The sequence below is a fragment of the Acyrthosiphon pisum genome, chromosome X, assembly GCF_005508785.2.
Source record: "Acyrthosiphon pisum isolate AL4f chromosome X, pea_aphid_22Mar2018_4r6ur, whole genome shotgun sequence".
Lineage (NCBI taxonomy): Eukaryota > Metazoa > Arthropoda > Insecta > Hemiptera > Aphididae > Acyrthosiphon > Acyrthosiphon pisum.
The window spans coordinates 102,047,039-102,066,396 of record NC_042493.1 but is presented as its reverse complement, the minus strand read 5'-3'; the positions used below and the strand labels follow the sequence as shown (position 1 = coordinate 102,066,396).

Sequence of the window (19,358 nt, the reverse complement as noted above, 5' to 3'; positions counted from 1 at the left end):
AGGAGACTCCGTCGCCGTCTCCAGCGCGTAAATTGTGTACACAAATTAACACACACACACACACACACACACACATACACACAGAATATATTATTACACAAGTAAAATAACACGAATAGCGCATGCGCGGTACTCTGTAGACACTGCACGTCACGACGACGAATATTTAATATATTTTCAAAAATAGTTAAATTTTTAAAACGGTCGACGGAAAATTGTATTTTTTAAGTTATTGCGCGTGTAGATATTTAAAGGTGCTTGTAAAATTATGTAATTAATAATAGTCGTGATTGGTAACAGTTAATGGCAAAATTAGCAGGTAAAAACGTTGGCAATCGAAAAGGTGCCGCCGATAAGGACAGTTCGCAATCGTGTGCTATCCGTTAAACGTATGTTTATGAAATGTGCGCTTATAGTGTTTTTATGGAAGGGATTACGGATGTACGTTTATGGTGTTTTTATGTTAGGGATTACTGAATGTACCCAATCTCGGTCATTAATCAAGACCACGGTGACCACAAGACACCTACGGCGGCACTGTGCTGCGCGCGCAATGTAATATGGAAATAAAATGTTCAATATAGCTTAGCCGCCGCCATCTCCAACGCGTAAAATGTGTACACAAGTTTATTAATACACACACACACACACAATAATATTACATTATTGCGCACATAAAATAATACGAAAAGCGCATGCGCGGCCCTCCGTAGAGAGACTGCACGTCATAGCCATCGTCGGCAAACGTCGACGAACGTCGTTGCGGCGCCGCCCCAGGCTGACCGATAATCGCTCGGTAACTTTTGAGAACAAAATAGTTTGGGAGGCGTTCAGCAAGATGTACATGACAGCTAATTAATTGCGTTGCGCGTAATCGACAAATAAGTTATTATCAATTAAAATCAGGGCCGTCCCGACAATTCATATGGGGGGTGGTAGATCTAATAATTTGCCGACCAAAAAATTTTTTTATCGCTTCGCTCGAATACGTTTTCTAATATATTACATTTATATTTATATTATTATTTAATTTATACCATTCATTTATGACCATCCGGGTTTCTTCAACAAATCCCGATTCCCGACCCACATACACACGTGTAATGTGTCCCTCAACTAATCGTAATTCCCCTCACAAAAAATAATTGCCAATGGTTAAGACAAATAAACAAAAAAAAAATATATCTTTGCTTTTTTAGTTGCTTATGTAAAAATAAAAATATTAGGTAACAATTTATTATAATTTTACAGTTTCCACATTCACAATCACATCTTATTTTCAACGCTTAAAATTATAAGTGAAATGTGAATTCAATCTATCATCACCTATAGATTATCTTAAATTATTTTTTATTAGTCGGAGTTTGCTAAATGATCTTTCATTCGTTCATCGTTGCGACACTTACTGGTGCAGTCAAGGCCAATTTACAGATTTTATTACATAATATATAATATATCTTAGGAAAATTATAATTATCATAATTAGTAGAAAGATACAAATATACAATTGTAAAAATATATTAGTCACAGTACCTCATAAAATAATTTGTGATAATTTTACAGCTAAGAATTTCATACCTACTGATAAATTTTTAAATACCTTTGGTGGAAAATGGTTCAAATTAATATTTTTAAAACAACTTTTTTCCAGTGGTCTCTGAGTATTTTGAATTAAATAAATGAGAACATAAAAAAATTAATTAGTACCTTAGTACCTACTTATATCTACTTACATAAATATTAATACAATATACTAATTGTTAATAACATAATACTGATAATTAGTATTATTTATTTTAAGTAACAATATTTTACTTACTAGTTTGAATTTGATTTAGAAGCTTCGGGTACGTTTTTAGGAGCACCAAAATGTTAGTCCCGACTTTTTTACCATTATGTATATTTTTTTCATGTTTTTGTTTGTAATCATTGTCAAATGTTTTGCCACATTCCAAGCACTCTAATTTAATCCGCTTTCGTTTGCCGAAATTGTTTTATTTTTATTGTCAAAATTCATGATTATTTATTTAAATAAATAAATATAAATTTCGAAAAAAATTCGGCAAACGAAAATGTACATAAAAAAAATATACATAATGGTAAAAAAGTCGGGACTAAAATGCAAAACGCAAAATTATATGAATAATAACTAAACAGTTTATTTCTGGTGGGTGGCTACAGAACACGATGTTACCACTAACCTCGATGAATGGTCGAATAGACGACAACTGATAACTATCGACTGCAAAAGTGCAACAAATTGCAAGAATAATAAAATTATATTTTATAATACCAAGAATAAGTCAATACATACGGGCTACGGGTAACAGTTTTCATACTTAAGTGTTATACAAACGCGCAATACACTGATAGTAGATAAACACGTCTACTTTTAGAATTCGGTGTAATCGAAGTGCAGTCGACGTCGTCGTCGTCTTATAGTTTTATCTTTTATAGAAATATGATTGATATATACAAATATATTTTGAAAATAATAAAAATACAATTAAAATACTGACGATGCCAAATTGCCGACAACTTTTATCAAGTGTCAAATTTGCCGACTAAATATTAAAAAAATCTTGAGCGGGAGGGTTAGACACCCCCACTCAACCCCCTCAAAGGACGGCCCTGATTAAAATTTTATAATAATAGATATCTTTATTAATCGTACCCATTGTCGTTATTGAATTGTTGTGATTTCTAATAGGTATTTGACAAATTTTGTTTTTCGATAGATTTTGAAAGAGAAAATATCGTTTTTAAGAGTAGGTATAGATGACTAGGGGATTCGCAATTCGAGGCAATGTGTCTAGAGGGGAATAGGTACAAGTAGCCTCCTCAATGTATGCCAAAACCGTTATAACCAATTATATTACTGTGAATGCACGCCGTATAATACAATAATAATTATTTACAACAATTATTGTTGTATAATATATTGTATACATAGTCTCATATAGGGGAACTGGAAAGATAATATTATTAATTAATTTTGTGCATGGAATATTTATTATTGGAAGCTAAATTAATATTGTAAAACGTAATCCAGATAATATAATTTGAATATATCTATACTTAATAATTAATATAAAAATTATCAATCGACTATTAGGTATTAATATCGCCCTTGTGGATAAAATGTTCATGCGCCGCTTCCGATAATAATTTAAACAATTCCTATGCCTAGGTATATCTATCTATCCTATTATGATATTTTAATAGACATTAATTATAACAATATTGTATTATTTCCAGTTTGATAATACGTTAAAGTGTTAAACGTTTCGATATAATAGTAAAGGTGCGGAATATCGTAATAGTGTATCGGATTTCTCGGTTATTGTTGCGTTTCATCGTCGTTATGTAGGTATTTGTATTTTGTACTATAATATTATACAATATACCAACATTAAATTATGTTATTATTACCTAATTATGAAACAATTATGAAGCGACTTTTGATTAATTAACAAAAGTTTAATTATTGTTCAACAGGCGTGTACTGCAGACGACAGGTATTATAGTTTGGTTACCGTTTGTCAGTTTATATCGGTTATACCAACTATATAATATAGTTATAATATAATTTGATGTTAATAGGTAGGCGCAAGGCTTGCAAAAGTTATAATAATGTTATATTTGACAAAAAAAAACAATTGAAATTTATAAACGTAATTATAACAGAAAGTGATAGTAAAAGAATGAAATACCGCAAAACAAAACTATTAACAATTAACAAAATATGTTATATGTCATTAAAGAAAACATGTCGCAAAACGTAGTTTATAGAATATCATCGAAAGAAAAATAACGTAAAACGAAATATTTTAAAATCTATTTATTTAATTTAATTTAATTTATTTATTTATCTAATTTCGTAGAAACATTTATTTCATGCAATCAATTGATTTTAATATTATATTCTTCCGTATCCGGCCATTACCTACCAGCATTAGTTATTATTTTTAAATTTAATAGGTATGAACACTATTTTATATAAAGATAAACGCAAAACTTGGGTAACGTTTGAATTTTGAATAACGCAAAAATTGTGTAATGATTGTGTAATAATTGTAAATAACGATAAACGCAAAAATTGTGTAATATTTTAATTATTGTGAATGACATAAAACCGATTTTTTTCAAATTAAAGCCTTTTATAGTCTGAAAAGATATTGAGCTATGTTACACAGTAAAAAAACAAATAGGTATATAAAAACTACACCTCATCGCTTTGCGATAAAATAAAAAATTAATGTATTGTATAATATGCATAAGCGTGCACAGAATTTCTGGCAGGGTAGTCACAGTCTTGTAAAGAATACTTTTATTTTGTATTCGGAATACATATTCGAATAAATGAGAATTAAGGTATTCGAATAGTACTTAAAAATATATTCAGAATACATATTCGAATACTTTAAATTTTATTCAAAAACTATCAGAATACTTTTTTTCACGACTAGTTTTTGTCAGTTTTTGAATGATTGGTAATTAACATTAATTAATTAATAATTATACATATAACGTAATCATAAGTTATTTATACATTTTGACCACATATGATTTGGGCCCGATACGGGCCATACGGGATACAACACATATTGGTGTTTATAAAAATAATCATATCATGGGCCAATATAATATTTCGTTTAAAGAATTAAAAATACAAATAAAAGTATACAGAATACGTATTTGAATACTTCTTAAAAAAAGTATTTAAAATAGTATTCGAAGACAAAAAAAAGGATTCATATATACTTTTATTCGAATACTTTACAAGACTGGGTTAGGTTAGGTTAGGTTAGGTCATACATAAATACATTAACACACACACATAATATTCATATTCACACCTAAGTCACAAAAACTAATTTGGATGGGGTAACTTCAGTGGCGCCGAACCTATAACCCAAGAGGGGCGACGGCCCCCCCTTTTTTTGGTGGGGTCGTGGGGGTCCGTGGGTACCCCAGCAAACAACTTATGAATTATGTTCCTAATAAGCTATTAATGTATACATATGCAGCACTGAAGCAAGCGTAAACGGAGGTGGTGGTCCGTATAACTTTTTACTTGCCCCCCCCCCTTGAAAATATAGTTCGGCGCCACTGGGTAACCTCATTTAACTAAATTTACCGTGGTAAAAAATTATTTTATGACTGACTATCATATTATAATAATATTGATTATTGAGGGGGCCGGGGGAGTTCGCAGAGCAGTCAAGTGCCTACCACGACTACTTCGTGCGCACGGTTATGTGTATATATATTGTTTATACAAAATCTGTGTTTTACTTTAACTTTTTTTTTACTATTAATATATTATAACGAAAAATAGTTTAAATAACTGAAATGTTATATACCATTTACAAGCCTCGGTGGCGCAGTAGGCAGCGCGTAAGTCTCATAATCTTAAGGTCGTGAGTTCGATCCTCACCTGGGGCAATATTTTTTTATATTTTTTATGTATTTTTTTTATGCTGATAAAACATTTTTCGCTGGATCGAAAAGCTTGAAATTTTTTAATGGACCTCTTGAAAAGTTATAATATTTAATTTAGATGTTATTTATTAAAATACTTATAAGCATTTAAAGTTAGAATTTTGACGACATCCGTGTTGATAGGTTATGCAAATAGAAATATTGTTTTGAATTTCAAACTACGAAATAATTTGCAAGTAATCTGTATTCACGATTTTGACGAAATGATGGGTCACATTGATGGACATATTAAATTATAATAAAATAATATTTAATATAATAGGTAGTTACGATACCTAACACTGCAGTGCACAGAAACTTTACTCGAAGCGACCTCATTAAAAAGTAAAAAAAATGTCCATTATTAAAAAATATAGAATTAACAATGAAATGAAATGAAATGGATAAAAATAGCCAAAAAAGTAATTTACAGCGAATACAAAACATTGCTACAAATGCTGCCGAGTTTTTTCATTCAATTGCATTTCAAAATTAAATTATATTTATCACATCCTAAAATTATAATATTTTTTTTTAACGTTCTATTGTGAGTTCAATCAGAACTTTATATTAAAATAAGAAACGCAGGAACATTAAGATCCATGAAACGAATCGGAATTAAATAAAAGAAAAAAGTTCACATAAAATACATGCAATTAAAAAATACGAAGTAGGTAAAAACAGATTTGAATTTTTAAAACACATTGTATTATTTAAAATAATAATTGTATTTTAATGTATCAGAAAAAAATTACTAGTTATTTGATTAATTTTATATTATATTTTTGAAATCTGTAAAAATGTTATGTATATCAGGAAAATAAGAGTTGATAAACGTTATAAGTATTAAAATGTAGTGAAATGTAAGCAAATATTTTACACAAAACAGGTTGATAAAATGTGGCCCAATAATCCAATTATCAATGATTTTCGCACAGTTTGTAATTGCAGAACATTATATTATATTTTATTTTTCCATTTGGGGAAAATCCGTAAAATTTTCGCAGTGGACGGCTCAAAAAAAATAACACGAAATCCCGCAACCATAACCACGGAATAGAATGGATAAATACTTGGTATTATTATCACAATAATGAAACAATATTCTGTCATGCTAGGTGAGTCATATTATTATAATTTTTGTTATTCGGTCGGTGGTCGAACGTGGAAGTTTATGTAATGGCTCATAACTTACAAGTTTGTGACGGGCACCGTCTTACAAAAAGGTTCAAACGGCTTACGTTGTAAAAATACGTCATATTTCCAAACGGCTTCCGTTAAGCACAAATATTCCATACCACTAATTTCATAATACACATAAATAGGTACTTAGGATTGTCTCAGAGGGGGCGATGCAGTTAAACATGTGATGGTGTTTTTTTTTTTTTTTAAATTTTATGTACTAAGTAAATTATGAAAATTTGAGTCGTACATAAAGCCATGATTGTTATAAGTCATAAATTAAAAATGTGTTAGCGTTTATTTAGAATTGTACACGGTTTAAAAAAGCAACGCAAAATACCGAAACCGTAACCACGGTATAGGACGGGTAAATACTTGATATTATTATCGCAATAATGACACAATATTCTGTTATGCTCAGTGCGTCATATTATTATTGTTATTCGATCGCCAGTCGAACGTGGGAGTTTATGCAATGGCTCATAACCCACAAGTTTGTGACGGGCAGGGTACTGTTCCCATTAGGTGGCTACCGTTGTACAAAAAGGTTCAAACGGCTAACGTTGTACAAATACGTCAATATTTCCAAACGACTTTCGTTGTTGACAACACAAATATTCGTTACCGATCAATTCATAGCATACATTGGTAGATACTTAGGACTGTCTCAAAAGAGGCACCGTTAAAAATGTGATGGTGTTTTTTTTTTTTTTGAAATCATGAAAATTTGAGTCGTGTAGAAGAATCATGAGTGCTATAAGTCATAAATTAAAAATGTGTTGGCGTTTATTTAGAATTTTACACGGGAAGTAATTTTGTCGTCGAATACCGGAGCCGTTTAGGTCGCACCGCGGTGTATACGTGCAGGTTAACAGGTGGCCATGATTGTACTTTAACAACAATATACATAATAAAAATATTATTATTCACTAAACCTACACAATTTACGAGCGTATACTCTCTGGGGGAATGTTGTGGCACATTGTTTATTCATATATATATTCGTTTGGATAATATACCTACAATTAACATAATTATAATAATAATAATGTCGTTGAAACGTTCAACGAAACGGGAACTGTTATAAACTCGTTATGCCATAATGAAATATTATTACCGTAGTGTAGTTGTTCTACTCCAGGCGTGTCTAATTTTTTTTTCTGATTATCTATGATCCACTAAGAATATATTTTTCCTTTGGAGATCATTAACGTAAAAAATTAAAATTTTTATATTTTTATCACTTAACAATATTAACAATGCATACTTTGGGAATGATCATAAAAATAATAAAATTAAGTAAACAATTATCTAAAAAATTAGTGTTTCGCATTAAATTTCCAAATGATTTTAAAATAAATTTACAAACACTGTTGGCGTATAGAAACAAGTTATTGCAACGTATCTATTGTTGGCCTATGGCTAACTGTTAAAGTGCTTAATGAAGTCGCTCATTTAAATAATTATCAAAATTATTGTAAAATCATAGATTTGTATTGTGATGGATGATGGTGGGAGGGTTAATGCTCCTTTCCCACCTACCTAAAAAATACATAATAATGGACCATTGAAATGAAAGTATAGGTATATATAGTCAACATTTTATATTTGATGGATTCAAAACTTTTACATTTTATCAATCTATTTCAAAATAAAGCAAAATTGTTGATAGATTCTCGTTTTATTTTAGACAACAGAATATAACTAAAAAATAACATATTTTAACAATTTATCAGTAAATGGCACCCATATTAGAAATACGTGGATTAATTAATGTATAATTTTAATTTGCTCCAATTATTAATTACGTGTTTTTTTTTTTTGTAGCTGGCAATAGTCGAACTAAGTCTAACGAAACTTATTATATGAAATATGATATTTTTAAAAAAAAAACTTTGTATTATATTTATAAATTCTAAGTGTATCAGAATTATAAATACAAACATATAAATAAGTTTTAAAAATACAAATTTTTGCTCACGAAATAAAAAAATTAATATATAGGTTTAAACATAGTTTTATATATAGGTACTGGGCATGAATGGGTTAACCATAAATGATAAATATAAATTATCAAAGAACGAACATTTTTAAAATGTTGATAATACTGAGTTGAATTAAAAAAATAATGTGAAATTTGGATTTGTTGCCCTCGAAAACGTCATATTAAAACTCGCATAATATCTAATAAAAAGAAGTGATTAGTTTTGGCAAGCTCAAATCACTATCCAGACTTTTCATGTTAATTTATACTGTAAAATAATTTAAATTTATATTATAGTAAAAAAATTATTCATAAGCAGGTTTCAATATGACCGTCGGGAATTGGACTACTACCACTAAGCTTTTTTCAAAAAGAAAAAAATGATAAATGGCAACTTATATTTTAATTTTATAAAAAGAGCACTCAGCACCTGTTCCAGGACCATTATTACTCACTCAACTTATTTCATGAATTTCCAAATATACTTGTTAGGGTACCTATTATTATGAGCTTAACGCGAGGAAAATGTGTCCGTTTTCACTAAACCGTAAAAAATATCTGCCATGTATATGTCAAAGGTACCTATGGTAAGCTATCTGGTATCAACCTAACTTATAAGGAAAATAACAAAGTTTGTCCGTTAGTGTCTCGTTATTTAAAAATATATCCGTTTTTGACTTTTTATTAGTGTTTTTTTTTGATTGATAATTGACCGTGTGTCGATGTATAATTTTATACAAATTCGATTTAATAATTTCGTCACTGTGTTGAATTAATAAATGATAAGTGAATATTTCTTTTCAACTTTTAAAGCTGTAAATATATAGCCAAATTGCCGATACTAACTTTCTAAATTTTTTTCATATTGTTGTGGCTCTGGGTGATATAATATACTTATTACTTAAATTATATAGGTAATATACAAAAAAAAATTTATACGAAACAGGTAAACAACATGTGCCCCGATTGCCGTCTACCAATTTTAATTTAATTTCATGTGTCTGACGTCAATGTCAATGTTATTTGCATTTATATATGTTTACCTATTTATTATTTTAGGTTTTGAACGGAGCGATGAATGTATTGATTTTACTACAACGATATGTGTATTTTTCTGTCTTTAAACATTTTTTTTAGAGACATGGAATCAACCAGTCAAATATTTTTAGTTAATTTACAAGTTAAAATTACGTAAAATGTATAAAAAAAAAATTGGTAGGTGTAATTTTTATTCAATTTTCAAATAAAGTTTACGAGCTTTACAATTTCTTACCTTCTCAAAACCATTTCATGAAGATTGCAGATGTAGGATTAATATATTTTTTTTCATTTTTACAATCTATCAACTTATCTAACCTAAGGTTAGAAGGTATAATATGTATATATTATATAAGGTACGGATATTATACAACATTACGATAATACACTAAAATAAATTGTCTACACTTATAGTCGTATAGGCTACTCTGTCTACCTAAATACAATTTATAGCACTATTAAAAACACGAGTCGTCTCTCGGTTTTATGAAGGGTAAACAAAATTTACCCGGTTAAAAACTCCTCGGTGACATGTACGTAAATTTACGCTTGCCCTTAAAATTTTCCAGGTAAATTTACTCAGCTCACATCTCAAATTTTTCTAGTTTTTTCAACTTCAGCATTTTTTCTGACAGAGAAGTGAATCTAGAGTGTACTTTTAATCGGTAAAATTAGAAAATTCACGGTAGGTTTCAAAAGCGTCGAAAAAAAAAAAACAAGAACTTTTACGCAGAGCCAGATAAAAAAAAATGAATAACCATAATTAATACTTTATTTTCGGATATATATTATATTACCATTTTCATAAACCATTACAAATAAATTGACTATTTTTGAATAATTTATAAGATTATTTTATAAGTTTTTTTTTTTAATAATGGTCGATGAAGAATTTTTCTCTTTGTAAAAATACTTGGAAATGTAGTTTAATGTTCCTCATAAGTTGTTTTTAATAGAAATTAAAAAAAAAGTTTATCGTGAATTCACAATGATTGCGTTGGCAATTTATTTTGAATTAGTAATTCATTAACATTTGTATATTTATATCTACGATTTGAAAATTTAATACAAGATTTCTGATAAGTTTTTTTACTTTAAATAAACAAGAAAAAGTTTACCAGAGAGCCATTTCATTTTTTATGAACGTTTGAACTTTTGAAGTGTAAATTTTTTCGACATTGGATTTTCACCCATAAATTAACGAATTATACGTAATTAAATTATATAAAAAATATCCAAGATTATATTATACATGTTTTTTTTTTTATTAACATTCAAAGTTTAAAATTAGAAAAAAAAAATGGTTTTCTGTGAAAAATTTAGAAATTTGGTTTCTTTTAAAATGTCTGGAAAATTGGTGCATTAAGGCTGGAACATACCAAAAAAATAGAGTGACTATCAAATTAATTGAATAAATAATGTAAAGTGGAAACAATCCAATATATAATGGTAGTTGATAACCATAATAATATTATATTAAAAATACTTAAAATCGGTAGGTAGTGGCTTCTAATCTAGCGGGTTCTATAGTTTATTTATAAATAATAATAATTTGTTATGAATAGTTAGATAATAGTTCAATACAATAATACGTAGGGTACGCTGTATTGACAAAATAATGTTAAAGGACAGTCATTATTTATTTTTAAATTGGGTTTTTTTATATCTACTTAGATCATTTTAATTTTAAGCGTAAATACAGCTTTTTAATTTTTCAAAAATTCTTTTTTTTTTTAAATTTTCTGTAAACTACAGTTTTTTTCGGAAATGTATTTTTTTAATATTCTCCAATTTGTCCGTTATTTCAGAAGCTCATTTTTGACATTTTCCCGAATTTTTCCGGCATTTTGATCCCTATTATTTTGTTTAATTATAAAATGTTTAGTTTTATAAGCAAGAATAATTTGTGATATTAAAACAGAGTATTTCATAACTAATTGTATGAATTACACCAATAAGTCACTAACAAATCTAAAAAAAATGTACAAACACAGTTTAAAGTTTCTATTTTAAGTTCATATTTGGACGAAATTAGAATATTATTTAAACTGAGCATAGCGATCTTGGTTATTTTGTTATAACTTAAAAATATTATTATAATATACATCTATTAACAGATTAACGTCTCCACTCAATCGAATCGTTTTTCATAATATAAAACGGGTGTATTATATTATTGTGTTACAATTTAACGCCATTCATTATCGTGATTCATTTGTAATCTCTACAGCACAGCGGCATCTACCTTTTAATTATTTTTGTTGTCTAACCGATTTTAGTGCGTCTCACAAAGTGGAAACTCGTGTAAAGGCTCAGGAGTTATCTTGTTTACAATATTATGCTGTTATTAGTATACACGTGCAAATTTTAAAGCATTAGTTAAAACATGGAACAATAAATGAAATTATGATTTAAGTACATTGAAACATGATTTATATATTTAGTCATAAGTGCCATTATAATAGGGCCCAGATTTTTATGCAAAAATTGTTGTTAAATATGCACATATATATGCGAAAAAATTATTGTTTAAAAAATCAAAATTTTAAGAAAATTTAAAAATTTAAAAATATAGTATAAGTCAAAAAAAAATACAATTTAAATATAATTTTTTAGAATGTGTATAAAGCATAAAAATGTGTATTAATTAATAATTATTGAATGAGTACCAACATGATGTAACAAAATGTGCTTTTAAATTATCAAATCGAAAACTTCTACGATTATCGCGTAGCATCACCTTGTATTTCCAAAAAATTCTTTCACGTCTGCTGACACAATGGGTGCGTATTTGAAACAAGAAATATCTTCTGGTGACAACTCTGCAAGGTCTTCATCATCGTTTCTTATTTCTCCGCTTATAAATTCAGAAATTTTTTTTATTTGTGATAATCCGGGATTTTTTGATAATACTTCCGATTGTTTTACTTTAGCAAATTCAATACCTCGTCCTCCTTCACTCAATTTATTTTCTACATTTTGAACCAATTCTAGACTTTTTCCAAGATTGACACCCGATTTTTCTAGATGTGTTAAAGTGTCTGTTATGCATTGGAAATTTGACAGAACTATCGAAAGTTCATTTTTGATCGAGTTATCCTTAAATAATATAAATAAAATAAAATATTTTGTTTTATTCGGTCGAATTATATTTGTCAGGAACGTCGGCGATCGGGCTAAATCGGCATGTATATCAAACTTTGAGTAAAATTTAAAATATTTTATTAAGTATTTATTAAATATTCACATTTTATGTAACTACCCCGAAATATGCAATTATTATGCATTTTGATGCAAATATGCAAAAATATGCAAAAAAAAAAAATTAACAGTAGAATCTACGTTTTACGAAACATCAAGATATTTAATCAGAATTATTATACGTCAAATGTGGAAGAATATGCATTTGCATAAAAATCCGGGCCCTAGTCATTAAGATCGTACATCGTGGGGTACTTAAATTGTCCAATATTCTAATAATATTATAACCAAGTTCAGTTAAAACTATAAATAAACTAAATATAATATTCATGTTATAATATTGATAAAAATATTTCCACGGTTGAAAAAGTAAACAGGAGGCAATTTTTTTTCCACTACCCTAGAGTTTCGACTCTACCCATAGCGACGCCGATGGATTTGGTCGCTTCGCAAAGAAACCGGTAAAGTATTTTTTGAACACCGGTAAGTACGCAATCGGGCACATCGAAACTTCGCAGCCCATAATGTTATATGTCCACAGAAATTTCGCGAAAATCAAAAAACGGGTCGAAGAAAACGGTCGAGCCAAGGGAACGGGGAATTTTCACTCGACCTTCCTCCCCGCCGGAATTCCAGGTCGCGCCGCCAAGGCAGCGGCTGTGACCCCTCCACTCGCCCGTTCGGCCGCCCACCCGCGTGACCGCCGAAAACCGACGTGTGCGCGCGTGTGTGCGTGTGTGTGTTTTCTCCGCGTTTCCGTCAGCTTTTATCCGTCAAACACTCTCTGTCACTCTCTCTCGCCGGACAGCGCTACAATAACAAGTGTTGCGGGGCTTTCGCTTTTTCGCCGTCTTCCGACACCCGCGCCGACGACGACGACCGCGGACGAGAGACGTCGCCGCCGATCTGTTGCTGCGCGCCGCTGAAACGCGCGCGCGAGTCCGATCGAATATTATTATTATTTTTCTCGAACCCGCGCGATCCCGGCCGCTCGATACTCGGCCGGCCGGCGACAACCACGAATTTACGCGGCCGCACACAGTCGTGTTTCGTGTCTGCGGCGTGTCACACCGACGGCCGAGCACCAGAGCAGCGCGCGCGCCACACCGACCGAGTGCGAGTCTTCTCTCTCGTTTTCCGTCCGTCCGTCCGACGACGACGACGACGACGATAATAACGATACGTCGCTGCCCGTCCGACGTCTATTATAATAATAATATATTATCGTTGCCAGTAAGTACAACACCGCATTATTATTAATTTATGTTTCTCGTTGTCGTCGATGTTATTGTCAATGTTATTGTCATTAACTACCCTTGGCGCGTCGTTGTAACAACGATAATAGTCTACCTGTATGTTTATTGCTGACCGCCGGGTGGGGTTGGGGGGGAGGACGTGTCGATGCCCCGCAGTCCGGGTGCACGAGACTCGAGGCCGTTGTTGATAATTTTTGTATTTCCACACTTTGCGCGCGTCCAGAGCGTTTCTAGATCGGAGGTTATTCGTTTTCCCGCCCGGTATCGCCGCAAAAACGCCACTTGGTGTAATACTGCAGTATTGTTGTTATTGTTGTTGTTATCAGGCCTGGGCGAGTCGATGATAATCGATGTCAATTGAGTCGAGTAAAGTCGATAGGAAACATTTTGAAAAGTTTAAAGTTATCATAATTTTTTTTTTTAACTCTGTTACGTTTAGAGTTGTTTGGAAACTTATAATTAACTATTAAGTTAAGTTATATAATATTTTTTAAATAAATGGCCAGTTATATGGTTTGAAATGATAAAAAGTAAATGCTCTTGCAATGGGTATGTGTCATCAATAATAATTTCAATTATATTTATTATTGCATTATTGATAAATTGACGTGACTTGGATTCAATTAAAAATAAGCCGTTTAATTTAACCTAGCTTTTAACTTGACTTTAACTTTTTAACTCATTCATGCCCAGGCTTGGTTATTATTATTTTTTTGTTTAGTTGTTATAGGTAGCTTACATCATATCGATTAACAATATAATGTCTACTCCTTTAAGCCTGATCTTGTGACGGAGTAGGGAATCAACAATCGTATATAGGTAGTATTGCTTACAATGAAAAGGAAATTAAATAAGATATATATTTTATATAAAATGATACGAAAAGACACAGGCTTTCTAAAAGTTTAAATATGAAATATACAATACAAATAAATGAGATTAATATATCAAAGGGAGAATAATAAAATGTATAAACATATTGATAAACATAAATTAGTATATGCGAAATAAAACGAATGTCAAGTTATTATAACTTTTCCGCCAATTATTATATTTATAACAATACCACGTAATTCAAATTAAAATAAATTAAAAAACAAAACTCACCGAAATACGGACTCTTATATTTAAGGAGTAATTAAATCTGAAATAGTCATTTTTGGACACACTATCGTGAAAATTTTTTTTAAATAGAGTTGAAATCTACTTAAAATAAGTTGGACTTAAAAAGTTTACAAAAGATTACCGAAAGGATTTTTCTCGTATACTTTACAGGTAAATTATAAGCTCTATATTTTCTAATTGTAAAAAATCTATGTAGTGTAAGGGGTTAATTAATTTTTTTTATAATAAATAACATTTTTTTGTATTAGGATCTTACGGAAGAACTCCTAAATTTGTGAAGATAATTTATTTTTGATGAGCCATCTAAAGATGTATTGTTTAATCTTAATAGATCGCTTTGATTTGATCGAGATAATTTAAAAAGTTTTCTTTGACACCTTTCCACACTAAAATAATTATATTACACAAAATTATAATATATACTATTATGTTGGAATTATGGGTTCCGTAGGTATTCGAGTGGTATTCGACACGGACGCATTGTCGTTTGTAAAATCCGTACGCTTTGGGTGGCGGTGGTGTGTAAAATATAACTGGGATTAGTATAGTTACAATGCGCTCTAAACCTAGCGAATTTAATTAAGAGATTCCCACGAAATTAAAATCTCAACTTCGACCGATATCCGAAACTGAAACCGAAATCAGAAAATATATTTTCGGTTTCAAGCTCTGGTCATTATCAATATGGTAATATTATAATAATAATGTAAGACAGATATTGGATACTGATTTTGAATACCGGTTTAAACCGGTAAATTATTATAATTTTTATTGCAAATAATCCTTACATAATATGACCCCTTCAGACTATTTTAACAATGTAGGGGTTCTAACTGTCGAGCTATAATAACTTCTTTTCAAAAACTAAAAAAAAAAATTTTAAAAAGTAGTTTTTCCACGATAAAAAATGGTCATAAAAAGCGTTTCACGGATAAAATAGTTAAAGAAACGTTGCTATAGTCATAGACTTTTTAGAAATATACGGAACATTTTCCCGTGTCTCGGTCGTTCCAGACAGAGATACACCTCAAGTTATATCATTAAGATAGTGAGAGAAATTCAAGTAGGCATATTCCTCCGACATAGATAATAAAAACATGGAAGAGGATGAGGCCATCATATTTTTTACGGTCGTGAAGTGATAACAAATCGAGCCCGTTTGTTTACATTTTTGTAGAATAATAATATGATTAAAGTATATTATATAAGGTAGTCGACAGTGTGAGATCTATTGGTGGGGGGGGGGGGGGGCAAGCGGGTATCCTTTCCCCTGGGCGCTGTTAGTATAACATACTATGTTGGATTATGAAAAATAAAAAAAAATCATAAATATAAATATTATATGAATTATATAAATAATTCATATTTCCAAAAAATAATAATAATAGGTATTACGCAGTCATTCGTTATTTTAACACGTTGAACGTCGATGTCAACTCGTAGGTGACACGAGTAACTGAGTGCTCATTATATCAGGTGTCAACGGTGGCGCTTAATTTTCGTCGGGAACTGTGATGGACATAAATTGATTTGTTATTCTTCCAAAATCGCTTATTTCAATATTTTTATTCATTCACATATTCCTGGAAAAGTAACGTTATTTCCATAATCGTTTAACTTAAAAATATACTGTACACGTTTTAAGAACAACATTTCCGATATCAGAAATCGATTTATAATTTTTTTTTTTTTACCTCTTTTCAGTGGTACATCACATATTAATATCTAAATCATTTAAAAATTAAAGAAACAAAAAAAAAAACATTTGTACTGAAAAAATTAGAAAAGTGGAAAAGGTTCGTTTTGAATTGAAACCCCTCAATTTATTTTCAAGATCAGAAACCCATCAAAACCAAGCAATTTTAACACCTGTCAAATTAAATTATATATTTTTTATTTAATAAATTTAATTCTGGTCGGGACATTTAAAACATTTCAATTTGAGTTAATATTATAAAAAGGTCATTTCTTATTTTTGAAATGTTCAGACAGTGATTGAGCAAAAATTGAGCTTTGAGTAAAAAACCTAAACAATTACCGAAAAATCATAACTTAGTACATAATAATATTTCCTTTAATCTATCGTAATTATTATCCAAAAATTAATTATAATCATGAAAACTCGACAGTTTGACCAATACTATTCATTCGTGGTCATTTTTTTCAAGTTTTTTCTCAATTGTACATATAATAATATTATAATCAAAAAAAATCTTGTTGGGGATAATAATTGCAACGTAAATATATTTAATATTTGCATAAGAATTCATTCAAATACTTTCGAATAATATGCGTTTGTCTAATTAGACATGTTCTATACTAAACCATATGTGTACTTTGACGTTATTCATATTTTTTAAATTCTGTTGCGGTACATTAAACTTGGATAAATATATTTATTGATTTGTGTAGATACCCGGCACACCCCGTACTTCCTCCTCCAACCGCAAATCTCCTAGATCTGTCACTGGTAGACAATAACTGACATTGCTGGGGATTAGTAAGTACATATAATAATAGCATAATAGGTTAGGTTAGTTCCTACAAATGTTACGTGGTAGGTAATTCCTACGCGAAAACAGAAATGAGATATGTAAAGACCTATACGGTAAAAAAAAAGTTTGCGTATCTTAGTTTCTATACGGTGTAAAAAAATTGTATATTATGTAAGTTTTTACGAGGTAGAAAAAAATCGAGTATGTTGGCTCCTGAACGGCGGAAAAAATTGTATATTATGTAGTTATTACGAGGTAAAATACTATTTATCTATTTATTTATGAAATGTACCTGTAAGGTTTGCCATTTTTATTATTTTTTAAAGACATTATATTATAATACGTTTGGATACATCTAATATAAGTACGAAATATAGTCTTATAATATATATAAACATCTAATCCATATTGTATAGCATAAGTATACATACTTACTGACATTTGAACTTTTATATAAACATTTTTCCGCCATTTAGGAACGGACATATTCATCTCTTTTACTATTAGGAACTTTTACATATCATTTTTATATTCATGGTTACGTGCCTTTTATTTACCGTGTAGGATCTTACATTCTTACATACAGTGGCGTGGTGAACGGTAATCTCAGAGGCACTGGCTCTGAGATTTTTCTTAAATAGAGGGGGTGGGTGGTAGCCGGTGGGTCCCCAAGTAAATGTAAATATGATATACTTAATAGGTAGTTAATAACAATTTGAAATATAATTAGTTATACAGTCAACTCGCGATATAACGAATATCGATATAACGAAAATCTTGATATAACGAATAAAACTACCGGTCCCTTGAAAATATCGCGGTATAATATAATTTCGATGTAACGAACTTTCGATATAACGAATTTTTTTCTCGGTCCCTTGAAATTCGTTATATCGCGAGTTGACTGTATTATATTAATACATTATTATGCATTAATACTTGGGATATTTGTAACTTGCCTCTGGAAAATAGTTAGTTCGCCACGCCACTGCTTATATAACATTATGTAGGTACCCTCTTCTATCGTGTGGGAACTAATTATGTATTTTTTTTATCTGTTAGGTCTCTTGTAGGAACTCACTTTACATTGGTAAGTATATTGGTACATAGGTACACTTTTTTGGCCTCAATTGGAATCATTGATCACCGCAGCTCATAAGACGTTATGTTCTACCCAAGTTTTTATTATATTTGTCTTCCGAGGACATTCAATTCAGCGGTTGTCATAACCGCACACTTTCCAAAAAAAGGTCGTCATCTAAAGCCACACACATTTAAAAAAAGGTCGTTGTTCAAAACCACACACTTTTATACCTGCATCAATTCCACACAATTTTCCCAAAATTATACTGTTCAATCATACTAATATATATTGATAACACGCACATTTATCTAATATCATATTATCGTTTTGAACCACAAACCTGTTAATCATATTTAATCAAAATTATAAAATATTAAAAATTAATATGATAAATAAAACTTTTAAAACAAAACATTCAGGATTATCCACCTTTCACAAATTGCTATAGGTATACGTAGTACACTTTTCCCGTTTCTCCAGATAAGATACGCGATATTATGGTGTTTATT

The 19,358-nt window shown here is 30.2% G+C and overlaps 1 long non-coding RNA gene and 1 other non-coding gene across 2 annotated transcripts in view; both read left to right on the top strand.

Annotated features, from left to right (window-relative positions):
- LOC107883589 overlaps positions 1–19,358 on the top strand; it is a 95,657-nt gene that overhangs the window by 17,468 nt on the left and 58,831 nt on the right. The gene's annotated exons all lie outside the window — the stretch shown is intronic.
- On the top strand, positions 5,376–5,448 carry TRNAM-CAU. The gene has a single exon. It is a non-coding gene; the product is annotated as a tRNA-Met (tRNA).